Source organism: Cupressus sempervirens, chromosome 4 (genome assembly GCF_028749045.1).
Source record: "Cupressus sempervirens isolate cs-2001-9-10 chromosome 4, ASM2874904v1, whole genome shotgun sequence".
In the NCBI taxonomy this organism is placed as follows: domain Eukaryota; kingdom Viridiplantae; phylum Streptophyta; class Pinopsida; order Cupressales; family Cupressaceae; genus Cupressus; species Cupressus sempervirens.
This window is the reverse complement of record NC_143121.1, coordinates 814,637,602-814,652,049: the sequence shown is the minus strand read 5'-3', so window position 1 is coordinate 814,652,049 and position 14,448 is coordinate 814,637,602.

The following is a 14,448-nucleotide window of genomic DNA, read 5'->3' as shown; positions in this document are numbered from 1 at the left end:
TAATGCCTATTTATGCTATTAGAGTTTCTCCAATTCAAGAACTCGGATTTATACCAGGGAATAATCTAACACTTGAAGGTTTGGTAGGTAGGCTCACTACTTTTGAGCTATATAACTTTGATAATTACAAACCTAAGAGTATTGAATCTACTTTCAAAGCTAAGTTGTTATTGAAGGATTTTGATGAGAAGCAAAAGAAGAATAGAAAGATAAAATTTTAGTTTAGTGATAGTGATATAGATGAGGAAGATGTTGAACAACTTGAAGCACTACTAGTGAGAAGATTCCATAGAGGTAAAGGCAAGTTCAAAGGTAAGTTACCTATCATTTGTTTCAATTGCAATGAGGTTGGTCATATTGCTGCTAGATGTACACAAAAGAAGAACTATAGAGGTGGTGATAAGTACAAAAGTAGAAGAGATGATGAAAACAAGGATTACAAAGATAAAGGAAAGAAGTCATGCCACATTGTTGAAAAGGAAACAAAAGATGAATATGATGAACATGATGATGAAGTGGTGTATGTTGCAATGAAGTATGATTATGATGAAGATGAGGCAACTGCACTTGTGACTTGTGTGAACAAAAATGATAAATGGATCATTGACAGTGGGCGCTCACATCATATGACTGGAGACAAAAGTAAGTTTATTACCTTAAATTGTTATGATGGAAATAGTGTAATATTTGGTAATGATGCACCATGTTTGATAAAAGAAAAAGGTTATATCAAACTCACAAATATGATTTCATGTGGAAATGTTTACTATGTTGAAGGACTAAACTATAATCTTTTGAGTGTGCCAAAATTGAATAATTTACGATGTAAGGTTGAGTTTGAAAATAAGATTGCTAAGATATATGATTCTGATGGAAAATTGATTGGAAAGGGTGATCAAACAAGGAGTAATTGATTCTATCTTGACATAGAGGATGCCACCTATCTAGTTGTAAAATTTGATATGTGAATATGGCACAAGAGGTTATGTCATGTTAATTTTATTAACTTTGTTAGTATTAGTAACATTAAGAAAGTTAGAGGTTTTCCTAAGCTGAAGAAGCATGACAATATAATGTGTAAACAATGTTAGATAGGCAAAATGACAAAGTCAAGTTTTAAGAGTAAAAATCATACCTCTAAAGGAATATTAGAAATTTTTCATACTAACTTGTTTGGACCAATTGATGTGCAAAGCTACAAAGGAGATAATGACATTATGCTATTTGTTGATTATTATTCTAGAATGATGAAAGTCATATTTCTGAAACAAAAATCTAATGCTTTCAAAATATTTGAGTAGTACTTAACAAGAGTTGAGAAGAAAATAGGTAAAAGTTTGAAGTGTTTGAGATTAGATAGAGGAGGAGAATTGACATCACATGAGTTTGAGATATTATATAATGATAGAGGAATCAAACGACAAACATCTACTCCTAGAACCACTCCACAAAATTTAATTGCTAAAAGAGAAATAGGTCTATAGGACTGTGCTAGGACACTCTTGATGGAGAAGAATGTTTCTTTGAATTACTAGAGAGAAGTTGTAAGTATAGTTGTCTATACCTTGAATTGTGTAAAAGCCAAGAAAGGTACCCATTCAACATGTTTTGAATTATTGTCTGGATACTCACCCAATGTAAAATATTTTAAGGTATTTGGAAGCAAATGTTACATTCATAAAGATTCCAATAATGTAAAACTAGATGCAGAAAGTAAAGAAGGTATATTCCTAGAATATTCTACAAGAAGTAAAGCTTATAAGTGTTTAAATACTAACACTAACAAAGTTGTGGAAAGTGCAAATGTAAATTTTGATGAATATATAGAAGTACACGAGGCTAAACTTATGAAAGAACTAAAAGAATACAAATCATTTGTATACATTTATGAAGGTATGCCTACTCAAGAAGATGCTTCAAATCAAGTTACAAATCAACAACAAGTTTTAGTGATTGGTGAGTCACATCAGGTATGAATGTTGAGTTGCATTCAGGAATTGAGCCACATTCAAATGATGAGTTACAAAATGAAAATGAAGCAAATTCTAATTCTAAAGTTTGTGTAAATGAAAGAGATGATGAGATACCTGAAAAAGATGTACATAGTGACCTAAAGATGAAAGACCAAATGAGGAAAGTAGAGCTGTACCAAGATTTTCCAAATATGTCAAAAGACATCATCCTACTGCACAAACTATTGGAGATATAGATACTAGACCAATAATAAGAAACATATTGAGAAATGATACATGTTTGTTGAGATTGAAAGAACTAAAATCAATGAGAGATGCATTAGAAGATGTTGACTAGAGTAAAGCCATGGAAGAAGAAATTGAACAAATTGAGAAGAATGAAACATGGAGTTTAGTTCCTAGACCGAAAGACAAAAATGTGATTGGCACCAAGTGGGTATTCAAAAAAAAGCTAGATGAAAATGGTGAAGTCACAAGGAACAAGGAGAGATTAGTCTATAAAGGATATACATAATAAGAAGGAATTGAATATGGAGAAACATTTTCCCCTATTGCAAGATTGGAAGGAAAAGAACTCTACTTGTTTATTCTGCATATAAAGATTTCAAAGTTTATCAAATTCATGTTAAATCTACATTTTTGAAATGTATATTAGAGGAAGAAGTTTACATAGAATAGCCAGAAGGATTTATTGATTTTATCAATAAGAACATGGTATGTAGATTACACGAAGCCCTTTATGGTTTGAAACAAGTGCCAAGAGCATGGTATGAGAGACTTCATAATTATCTTGTGAAGATTGGATTTGAAAGGACTGATGATAAGAACAATCTATACATGAAGATAGAAAAAGGCAAAGGTATTTTCTTATCTAAAATTTTTGTTGATGATATCATATTTGGAGGTCAAAAGGCCCTATGTAATACTTTTGCAAATAAGATGAAGCAAGAATTTGAGATGTCTATGTTTGGAGAGATCAAATTCTTTGTGGGTTTGCAAGTATATCAAATAAAGTATGGTATATACATCACTCAGTCAAAATATGTCATGGAAATATTAAAAACTTTTGGATTGGAAGATTCTAAACTAGCAAGTACACATATGGTGACAAGAGACAAGTTGTCAAAGAATGATGATTTTGCTGAGGTGAATTAAACAATATATAGGTCTATGATTGGAAAATTGTAATATGTGGTACATAGTAGACCTAACATTGCATTATCTATAGGGATAGTTGCAAGATTCTCTACTAGTCCCTAGGAGAATCACTTAATCATTGTAAAGAGAATAATGAAATATATGAAAGGAATAGAAGAGTTTGATCTATACTATGAGAAAAATGAAAATTTTGAATTAAGAGCCTATACTAATGTTTATTGGGCTAAAAATATTGATGATAGGAAGAGCACTAGTGGAGGAGAATCTTTCTTAGGCAAGAGGCTGATGAATATGTTGCTACTATTGTAAATTGTACAAACATTGTATGGATCAAATAACTATGTAATTGTATGAAGGAAGAGATTACAAAACTAGTGACACTTTATTGTGATAATATAGGTGCTTTAAACAAATCAAAAAATCCTATGATGCACACAAAGACTAAGCACATTGGAATCAAGTATCATTACTTTTGAGAATTAGTTCAAGATAAAGAGGTGAAGATAAAATATGTCAACACAAAAGAGAAAATTGTTGATATATTCACAAAAGCATTACCTAAGGATGCTCATGATTATCTAAGAGGTAAACTTGGAGTGATACCTCTATTAAAGGCTATCTACATAACAAAAGGGAGTGCAGTACATCAAACAAGCTGATTGCCATATGTTACAAATTGAAGCAATGGATCTTACTTTAGGAGCTTCCTAAAGTAATCAAAGTGTTGGAACTATAAATTAGTCACATGTAAGGTGACAAAGGGAGAAACTAAAGAAGCTTATATCTACATATAAAGATGAAAAGTCTCTGGCATTTTTGTCAAAGAGGGAGAAATAAATGTATTAAATTGATCCTAGATGGAGAACTCAAAAGAGATATATATTGATCATCATTAGAGGTAGAGAGTTACTAATGATAGAGGGAGATATCCAAAAGAGGGAAAATTCCTAACATGTACTTAGTAAGAGGGAGATACAAGTAGAAATTCAGATGGAGTTATAAGGATCACTCAACAGAGGTTTGTAACCTATACAAAAGATGAAAGTTGCTAATAGAGGGAGAAATTTCAATACAAGGAATTATTTTCTTTATGATATTTTGTTGGTCTTATTGTTTTAACTTAGTCAATTTGGTTGAACAAAGTGTTTGCCATTTGGTTGATTAGTTTGGTTTGCCATCAATGCCAAAGAAGGAGATTGTTGATAATAGATTGAAAAGAGATTGTTGAAGAAGAGGATTTTAAAGAGGGAGATTGTTTGTTTCAATCATTATTTTGTCACTTATGTCAAACCTACTATTTTTTGGTAAGTCAACTGCTTATATGATTTAAGTAATATCACTTATATTTGATTGATGAAGAGGATCTAATCAAAAGTTGTAACAATAGCACTTAGAGGAAAGGTTGAGTTATGATTATGAAAAGGATTACAAGAATCAATTAAGATAGTGATAACATGATGCATTGATAATCGACATAAGGTTACAAAGGTTACCTCTAATAAGAAAGTATAGAAGAAAAAGTTACACAAAGTTTGTCTTCTAAGCTTGCCTAAGTGGATAGTAGGTGCCAAGAAAAGTTAGTACAAGCCAAGAAAAAAATTAGTTGGAGCTGAGTAAAAGAAAATTCAAATGGATGGCAAGCAAAACAGTGGATGTCGAGTAAAGTTTAGTTGATGTTGAGCACCAATAAACTTTAGTTGATGCTGAGTGATTTTATAGAGGATTTCAAGTAACACAGTATGTGTCAAGCATCAAAAGATAGTTAATGCCAAGCTACTACATTATTTTAAAGATCATGGATTCAATGAATCTGACCTAACAAATTTTTTTATTGGATTGTGTGAACTAGGTGAAAGATAAGGATGATGAGCTAGTAGCAAAAAATTCAAGGTAAACCATTTTTAGGTGAATTCAAAGAAGTTTCTAGAAGAGACATGGAATATGGGTTAGATACATTGTATCCTACCTAATATGTCCTAACCCTAAATTGGATGATGGAGAATGTGTGGAAAAAGATCTTAATTTTTTATTTATAGGAATGGTTGGTCATGAACAAAGTTTTTCAAGTGTGAGAGCCTAAGGAAGACAAAAATTCAAGGGGTTTTGCTTCATCAAGTGACCTAGAGAAGAATTTGTATTGGCATGTTAAGTAAGAAGGCTTAAGAGTATGAATTCTTGAAGGGTGAACAAGCTAAGAGAGTTGTAATGAGTGAAGGCCAAGAAAAATGGAGGACTAAAAAGAGATCTATAATTTGAAAATGGAGTTGTAAGTCTATATTAGATCAAGCCTTACTATTACTCTCTAAAAATTGCATCAATCTAGGGTAAAATCTTTTGGATTAAGGTTGACCTAACAGTCATTTGTAAATCCTTCAACTAGGTGACATTCCAAGTGAATGGTCTAAATTCTTCTAACAAGGCTCACTCATAATAGGGTGATTGAAATCCTTTAATAGGGTCACATTTAATAGTGTATACTATAATCTTTAGTAGGGTTGGCCTTTCACAAGGCATCACTTTAGATGAGTGAAAATGAATAGCATGTTACTAGTGATTTTTTCCCAAATTGGGTTTTCCCATAAATCATTCTATCAAACGTGCAAGTTGATTTGATAGTAACCTACATGTTTTAAGTGATTACATAATCTTATGGATGCATGTATGATGATATATGTTTTCTGGGTTTACTAAGCTATGAAAAGTTTTATTTATACATATGGACATTGTATAACTGATTCACCCCCTGCCTCTAAGTTATTCTAAAAAATTCTAACAAGTTGGAGATTCATAATTTGTTTGGACAAGCTTTCAATCAAAATTCCTATGGTTTCTTAGTGTTATCATCTAAGCATTGTTTGTGAACATGAGCTTGCTTAGATTTTTTTTAAGATGGAGGTTAGAAGTTTGTATGTTGTGAGGATGATGGAGATAAGGTGATCGGTATTTAACAAGTGCTAGGAGTTTGACTTGTTGATTGGGAGCATCTTTACACTTTCATTCTTTAACTAGTCAAATGCTTCACTCCTCACCCCCTTCAACCTCTATGTTGCCTATGTTTTCTTACCTAAGACTTGCAAAAATATTGGTAAGCCAAGACCTACCTAGGAAAACTACAAAACTACCAAGAAATTTTTTTTCCCATGGTTGTCCATCTACAATGAGGCGATGGAGTGAAAAGATGACAACATGTACTTTGACTTTGTACAATTATTTACATATTTACCTAAGAAAAAGACTATTTAGGTCTTCATGTCTTGCATGTTCAAGCATAGAGAGTGATAAATCTTTATAATTATTGCACAAAGCTAACAAAGGTGAAGGTAACCTATTTTTAAAATCTAAAAATTGAGTTTGAAAAATCTAATTTGAGAATCTAACTTTGATATCTTTAAAGTTGAGGAAGATTGTACTTTTTTAGTTCTAAATTATCTTGCATTGCTTTAGAATATTCTTAATGTTTTTTTGATAAGGAGTATTTTCAAATGTAAATTGAAATAACAAAATATTTTAGATTCTAGTATTGATTTGTGGCTTTGCCCATTTAAGTGGAATTTATTATTCACAAGCCATTTATGATTTGGCTTACTATTTGGTGTTGCGAATGATATTTAAGTGCACCAAAATTTCACATTGGTTATTGGTAAACTTCACTCGAGGTGTTCCTACTAGAGTAGTTAAAGAATTTTGTCAAAAACTACCTAACTTGTGTAAGCAATATGGTGTGGTAAGTCAATGATGGGTTGATTATTGTACCACATTCACACATCAAATATAATCATATTTAATTTCTTTCAGAGATGGTTATCTTTTACATAGTTTAAGCCAGTGAGGTTAACCTTTATCATGGTACTTGAATTGTTTGTAGAACATGAATGCTCTACCATTAGCACCACTTCCAAATGAGGTACATGGAAATATTGATGGTGTGGTAAGACATCTGATGCAAATTTGTATGGATAAAAACAAGAGTGCTCTTGAACTAATTATGTGCATTATGCGCCAAATAGACAATAAGCATCTATATGGTTCATAATATAATTTTGTCAAGATTTTAGATTGTTTTTAAAATCACCAAACGAAAAATAGATTGTTACCACAAAACACTATATTACTTTATTTTTAGTGTAAATTGTAGCTTATGTATAGAATATTTGTGAATTAGACTTGGGGATTTGGACTTAGTGTTGCTTGGTGGACCATGTGAAAAAGTCTAAACCTAAATACATTGCCAATGCTATATTAAAAATAAATGCAAAGGTGGATGTTGCTTTAGAAGAAACTAATTTTTCTATCTCAATATTATCTTCCAGTATTAACTAGAATGGACTATGTCAAAAAGTATAAACCTAAATACATTTCCATTATTAGATTTAAAATAAATGCAAAGTTGGATGTTCCTTCAGAAGAAAATGATTTTTCTATCTTAATAGCATCTTTGGTATTAACTAAAATAATTTGAGAATTGTTATTAAATAGTTGGGAGGGAAAATTTTACTATTGGTTGATGAGGAGAGGAAACATTTACCTCTTATATCAGAAGTACCTTCAGTAATCATTGATACTAACATCTCACATTCAAGGATTGGAGATGATAGTATTCCATTGATTTTATTTGTAAGTATCTAAATCAAAATTATTTTTTACCATCACAGAGTGTTGTCTAAAACATAATTTAGTGTCAATGCAAAGAGCCACTAATGGGAATGTGTAGTGCCTTCCCTAGTTTACATATTTCTAGTTACATTGTTTTTTTTTTTAAAGCAAAAGTGGCAAGCCACTATAATATTTCTAGTTACACTGTTTCTATCATTGCCGAACTCTATTAGGTCAATTTTATGTTGATGGTTAGTAGCACTATTTTGAGACTATCAAATATTGTGTTACAAATTTAGCTAATATATGATGTGATTACTTAGACTCTACATTTCATGTATGCATGATGATTATTACATTATTCTTAGTTATTGATGATTTTTAGCTAAATGGATTATTATATGTGTAGTTTTATGGATACTTGCCCCATACTACATGCATTTGGTGTTCATGTTTGTTCTCTTTATGTATGACATTTTTGATGTGGTTAAGGAAGGAAGTCGTAGTCACCTGCTAGTTAGGATCTACACGAGGCACCACTTCCTACCATTTCCTATTTAGCTTAGCATATATATATATATATATATATATATATATATATATTATGAACATGCATGGATTTTATACAAGTTGCAGGTATTGGGTATCGACTTCCATAAATTTGCCAGGATGAGTGTACCCTATCACACTATCTCAATGGTAAGAGAGGAGAGATGAATTCTCAAGTCCAAATCCTAAACCCTTAAACCATTTGTCCTAGAAAGGTAGGACATGTATCTGAGATGTTTTACCTTTCGAATGCATCAAATGACGTAATTCATGATTTTAACCCTTTAGACTGATTTTGTATGGATTGTTCTATGATGGGTTTTCATATTTTATTTTGAAGGTCTTTGGTGAATTTTCTATTAATTAAGTCTAAAATTAAAACAAAGATTTAATTAACGATTTAATTATTTTGGGGACAATTAATATAATATTATGATATTTTGATATTTTGATTTTAATTAATTAAGGAAAAGAATTAAATAAAAGAAATTAAAATTAATAATAATAAATAAATAATAAAAAAATAATAATAAAATAATCAAAATAAAAGTTATGAGTCTACCTAGGAGTAAGCACATCTCTTGATTGCACATATGTGTACAATGTAGGAGTTAGTGCACAAATTAAGCACATGGTGTCTACAACCTTATGACTCATCTAGAAGGTTGGAAAAGGCTTGTGCTTAGTTGTCAATGCTTATCTTATCTTCTGGTTGTTTCTAGAGACATTCTAGGTGCTTCCTAAGAGGTCCTTATATTCAGGTACTCCTAGAAGCTCGGAGAGCATTTTTGGGTGGATCCACGAATGTTGGAGAAGGAAGGGGCTTGCTCTACAGATTTTGAGGAGAAGTGAATTAGCATCAGTGTCCAGGTAGGTACTCGTGATTTTGCATATGTTATTTCACTTCTTCCACTTCCTATCTTCTTTTTGTTTTCTGAATGCTTTCTGAGGATTCCATGTGTGAATGTTCAAGTTATATTTAATATTGTCATCGATATTTAATTTTCTATATGAGAAAACCACATCATGCGTAGATCTGAGGAATCTAAGGGACTAGTGCTTAAATGCTTATGGATAAACCTATTAGAAGGATTAAATAGGTGAATCTAAAGAAGGATCATTATAGGGGAATTCTTATTTTACAAAAAAATGGAAAAGCCTTTTCGTTCACAAGCATTATTGAAAATGTTTTTAAGAAAAATATGTACATAGTTACAATCTGAAAAAATTTTATTAAAAAAATTTATAAAAAAAATTTATATATATAAAAAAATGCTACATTTTTGAAAAAATGACAATAGGAAAAACATTATAAATGAAATTATTTATAAAAAAAAAAATTGAAGCGCTCTTCAGAAATACGTTTATTAAAAATGTTTTTTTTTTTTGAAATTTAAATTGAAGTGGAAGGGACAAACCTGTGCCCCACATACCTATGGGTCGCAAGTACTACGATGATAGGGGTACTCTGTACCCGCTATTGCCACAAGCCCTACGGCAGCAGGGTACTGCACAACAGGTAAGACATTTGTTAATTTTTAAATTTTTTTTTTATGATATCGATTATTAATATATTTTGATTTCATTATTATTATATTGATATTAAGTATTAACATTATTAAATATTAATAATTTTATTTAAGTATTAATTATTATATATATATGAAATATAATAATAATTATATTTAATATAAATAAATTTTTCATAAATAGTTTAACTTTTATTAATAATTAACCATCATCTAGAATTATAGTTTATTAATATAAATTTAAATTAATTGATTGTAATTCATCTAGGATGAGGGATAAATTTTATTGAGGGGGAATTTAGAATTGCTTTTATTAAGTTTTCAATTGATTCATTGAAACACGATGGGGGTCTTTACTAGGATAACGTATACACAATATATCCTTAGAACATTTAGAAAATTGATTCTAAGAGTTATGTGAAAATCTTTAACTAATACATGGTTTAGTTATAAGGAAAAACGTATGAATGTTCCTTCACTTGATATTTAACTCTTAAACGAAAACTAAGAACCTCATATTTAATTAAACTAAGTTATTTTAGCAAACCAAAACATGTTCTTGTATTTTGTGTTTTGGGGTTGACTAGATTGTTGACTAGTTATAGTATGTCTACTAGAGGCTCGGGGGTTATGATTTGTGATTTCATGATGATGTCTTTTGATCTCGATCTTTTTAAACCCAACCATGGCTATGAGATGGCATGCTCTATGGTGTGTGTGGTTTTCTTATTGATATTGTTTCTAGTCTTCTTTTGTAAGCTGTGATTTATGTAACCATTTATGAGTTACTAATAAGTTGTATTTGGATTACTTTCCAGTCGCCTTGATGGGATTGAAGAGTTTATTTGATCTCGATGATGTCATAATGTGACATGTATGACTTGACCATTTTGGAGTCTTCGATTGGTATTATTTGCTTTGTGATGCCCTTTTGGTTGCTTGTTGAGAACCAATGGATATCTTGATTATCATTGATACCTTTAGTTGCCAATAGAGAATTGTTGTGGTCATGATTATCAATGGATGCTTTTCAGTTGCTCATGGAGATTTGATGCTCTTATTGTGGATTATCTTTTGGTATTTTTCTAGTCACTTGTATAGGACTATGGTGATTTTGTGATTTATGATTCCATGAGCCTAGGGTAGATTATCTACTTGTAGTGTCGGGAAGTGGCTTGCAATGGGGGCCAGGGCCCTGAGTCGCTACCAGGGTAACTCATTGTAAGTTATTTAATAAGTGAAAACATTACACTAAATACTGACTTAAATGAACCTAATAAGATAATTTCTTGTTCTCGCCCATACCTCGAGTGCTAGTATAGACTAGGATGGGAGTAGAGAGAATTCTTGGTTGTGACCTTGCGTTCTGTAGTATGCCTCATCAGTATGAGAGGATACTAGTGGCCGCATAGGGATCACTAGGGGCCTGAGGTCTACTGAGAGACTACCAGGGTAACTCTAGCATGATTCATGCAATGACACTTTCCCACTTACATAGTAGGTTCCTATGTGTCTTGTGTGCCTCTGAGATTAGATGTCGGTTTATGTTGGAACCTTTGAGTTAGTATACTTTTAGGATTCTTAGATTTGGAGATTATTTGTGCTATGTGATTTGATATTCTATTTGGGACTTGAGATTATCTCCTTAGCACTATGGGAGTGGGCCATTTAGGTCCCACGCGGTCGGGTGGTAGTGCTTTTTCACTCTTACCATTGGAGATCCTTCTAAGACATCATGGCTGAAGCATTCTTTATTGGCACTTATCTTCATTCTGTTCTTGGATTATGATGATGGACACATATCCTTATATTGATGATTAGCATATGATAGATGATGTTATTTACTTATCTTATGCCTTATTTTACATGATTAGATTTCTTATGCATATATTGTAGCATGTTAGATTTCTTTTTGTATATGATGTAGTATGTTTTAGGAGTGACATTCTTACTATGTTAATACCGATGATCTCTTTGGTGACTTGGGATGTTATTCATGGAGGGATGGCTAGGGCCCATGATGGTATAATGATGCTATTTACAGTTGGGAGGAACCGTGCACTTAGATAATTATGTGTTATGATTTATGGTTATCTTTTACAATGGATGTTTATATCTTCTATGATGATGTATCATGTATGAAATCTAGTTTCATTTACTTTATTTCACTTGCATCATGGATTAGAATAGGATGATGTACTTTATTTCACATATGTATATTCTTTTATGTCTTTCATTACCTATGACATGTACAATGGATGATTCAGCATTCTGAAATGTAATTTACTATGGGACATTTGGAACAAAAGTATATTGTTTTAAGAATGTTGGACTTTTTATTATTATTTCATGTGGATGTGGTATTAGAAGGAATTAATATTAGTTAATTAAATGTGATTTAACATTAAGGGATCCTTAAAGAATGTAACCTATTATGTATGTTTATGTACACTTTCAGTTGAATGTTGTTATTGCTTCTGCTACTATGTGTATGTTGTGAAAGGTTTAACTTTCATGTTTCAAAAAAAGAAAAATGCTACCAAACTTAGTGAAACTTTAGGTTAATTCTTTTGGATCCCTTGGTGGGGCATTACATTTGGTATCAGAGCCCAAGTTTCTACATTGGAGCTCTAGGTATTTCGGAACAAAACAAGGACGTTGAACTATCATGTGTATCTCTTTCAAATTTGAGACTAGGTTAACTAAGAAAGAACTTAAATGGTTACTTGCATATGCAACACTTAGCTTTCAAAACTGGAAATTCTACTTAGACCTAAACATAGGCAAAACTGAAATTGAACTTAGTCTATTTGTAAAACATATGCCTTTTATGCTATACAGTAGCATGCATTATGGTTGTAATAATATTTTGTATCTTGGATATTGTTCTAGGATGGTGTCTAGGATGAGGTCTTCTATTAGAGGCCATGGTTGTGGCAGAGCTATCAGTGTCCATGAGTCTATCTGCAGAGGGCCTACTCAAGAAGAGAGTGGGTGAGAGCATGTTAGTGAGCAGCAGGAAGAGAGCCTTAGAGGGGACCAAGTTGAGTCTGAGGAGGTTAACTTGAGATAGATGATGCAAACCATTTTTGATTTCTTACCTCCTGTTCATGATCAGCATAGAGCATATCAGTTAGAACATGAGCATAGATCTAGGTCTAGGAGCCCTCGAAGGGATTGACATAGATCCATTATATCTACTCAGATGAAGGACCTTTTGAGATCCAAGGTCAAGCCCTTTAACGAGTAGGGTTATGGATATGCGTTCGAACAGTGGCTTATTCCCCTTGACAGGATTTTTTCCATGTAGGACTTTGATAGTAATGCTAAAGCAAGATTTTCCATTACCAATCTAGAGAATTTTTGGGCCACTTGGTGGATAATTGAGGAAAAGTAGCTGGGCATAGATATGAACAGTGTCACTTGGGAGCTATTCTTAGAAAGTTTTTGTAAGCAATTCCTACTAGAGGAATGGAACCAACAAAGAGTAGATGAGTTCCATAACCTCAGGCAATATTCTATGACTATAACAAAGTATGAGCACAAATTCTAAGAGCTCATGTCCTTTTTAGGATTCAGTGACAACTCAGCTCAGTTGACACAACACTTTATTAGAGGATTGAACAATAGTATAATTGGGGGTGTCAAGGTATTTGAGCCTAAAACCCTCAAGGATGCAGTATGACGAGCCATCCTTGTAGAAAAAAGTGTCAACCTTGGATAGGGAATTTTTATGGGAGTGCTTGCAGTATCAGGATCTAAGGGCAACCATAAATTAGGTGGAAATAGGAATCCTCCTTTTCCTAAGTGGAAACAATATCAGTACTAGTCTCAGTAGATACAGCAGCAGAAGGGATCATACCCTCAGGCTCAAGGTGGGGGCAGAGGTTCTAATTCCAAGAACAACCACAATGCTTAATGCAATAAATGAAATCAACACACTTAGCCCGCTCAGAGTAGTTAGTCTTTTTTTAGCAGGGATAGCCATCAACATTCAAATGCACCACCTATAGGGAGAGGATTTGGCAAAAGTATAGGATGTTTTACATGTGGGCAAGTTGGACATTTTGTAGCTCACTATACATAGCGAGCACCTTAGTATTCAGGTCCTAGTCCAACAACATCAGAGCCTATAGTTGGAGATGCAGGTAGAGCTCATAAACTATTTTTAGTAGTAGATAACTGTTAGACAGACCATCAAGGAATAGTGGTTGAAACCACAAGAGCTATTCAAGGTACACCTCTTTTAGTGTTGTTTGATTTAGGTGCTATAGATTCATTTATTTCTCCATCTTTAGTTGCTAAGTGCAAGTTGGATGCAGTGAAGCAAGATTATGGTTGGCAAGTGAAACTATCCTCAGGCATTAAGGTCTCCATAGATTTTGTAGTTCATAACTATGGGCTTAGCATAGGACGATTTGATACCATAGTTGACCTTCGGGTTATACCTCTTGGTTCCTACGATGTGGTTTTATGTATGACCTCGAGTTATACCTCTTGGTTCTTATTTTTAAAGAGCCTTCTTGATTCTATAACTTATTTGATGCATTGATTTGTATTGCTTCTTTCTTCTATAACTCATTTATTGTACATTTTTTTGTGGCTTTAGTTTTGATGTTTTGTGTGCTATTTTTTTTCTTTTAAAA